At 38.2% G+C, this 1,423-nt stretch overlaps 1 pseudogene; it reads left to right on the top strand.

Moving 5' to 3' along the window:
• The first annotated feature begins 1,140 nt into the window (after positions 1-1,140).
• LOC111824744 lies at positions 1,141-1,228 on the top strand (annotated as a pseudogene).
• The last annotated feature ends 195 nt before the right edge of the window (positions 1,229-1,423 follow it).

Genomic DNA, 1,423 nt, shown 5'->3' with positions numbered 1-1,423 from the left:
GTATGTAAAAGAAATGGAATGAGTGTGTATATATACATACATACATATATGTATATGTGAATATAGTATGTATATGTATATGAAAATGTATGTGTTTTTATTTTACTGGTAACAGCCAAGACCTCCATATTCATCCCTGACTCCCAAGAAAATAAAAACTAGATATAATTGGATATAGTTTATATGTATATATTACACATATATGAATATATACATATATACACATATACACACATAAATATCAAAAGGAATATTTCATTTGATTCATGCTTAAATTCATTGTCAAAGAATTAGTAATATGTGTGCATTGTATAAAAGGAACTTGATACTTTCACACTTTTCTTCATCTTACCAAGTCATCGTCATGCATTTACCCCGATCATGAAAATACACTAAGTGTCACAGAATTAACTTGTGTGTCACCTCCGCAGGCAAAACACGCTCTCGCAAGCCTCTCCAGCTGGTGGTTGGCACTCTGACACCAAGCTCCGTCTTCCTGTCCTGGGGTTTCCTCATTAACCCACACCACGACTGGACATTGCCGAGTCACTGTCCCAATGACAGGTAACTCATCATGATGGAAGACTTTATTTTTCATCTGAAAATCAGTGCCTGCTTTTCATAGTACTTGTGCATGCTTTAGAAGAATGTGTAAATATCGGGAGCATCAGCATTTACAGGTCACCTCTTAGCTGTCCAGCCCATTCTGGATGTAAGGGGAATGCAAAGGCTTACCCTTAAGGGAGTTACCACCTACCTGAATAGAAACGCATGCAAGTATGTTTTCTTTTTTCTTTTTCTTTTTCTTTTTTGATTGATTTCAGAGGAGAAGGAAGAGGGCGAAAGAGGTAGAAACATCAATGATAAGAGAATCATTGATTGGCTGCATCCTGCATGCTCCTCACTGGGGATTGAGTCCGTAACCGGGGCATGTTCCCTGACCAGGAATTGAACCGTGACCTCCTGGTTCATAGGTGGATGCTCAACCACTGAGCCACGCTGACTGGGCAGTACATTTTCTTAACAAAGAATAAACTACAAGGGAGAATAAGCCACATGGCAAATGGGGAGTATCAGTGAGAAGTGTAATGAAGGCTCAGAGGATGAGGCTAAAGGCAGTTAGGAAAGACTGTTAAAAGTTGGAAAGGTAAATGTCCTAGAGAAATATAGTAGCTTTCTGTTTACCTTTTGCAAGTAAAAAGGGTGGATTGTTCCACTACTGACAAAAAGGAAAAAAAAAAGTTGGAAAGGTTGCTGGCTCCCAGGAAAGATGTATATTTAATTTTTTTTGCTTTGTTCATTTTTTCCCAACTTTTCCATTACATTCCCTTAAGTAACATAGGAAGGGTTCCAGTTGCTCCCCATTCTCACCATGTTTTGTTGTTGTCAGTATTTTTCATTTAGTATCTAGTGTAGTCTCTCT

Source organism: Myotis lucifugus, unplaced genomic scaffold, assembly GCF_000147115.1.
Source record: "Myotis lucifugus unplaced genomic scaffold, Myoluc2.0 scaffold_5587, whole genome shotgun sequence".
Classification (NCBI taxonomy): Eukaryota; Metazoa; Chordata; class Mammalia; order Chiroptera; family Vespertilionidae; genus Myotis; species Myotis lucifugus.
Note: the sequence above shows the minus strand (reverse complement) of the source record. Positions and strands in the feature narration are given on the sequence as shown.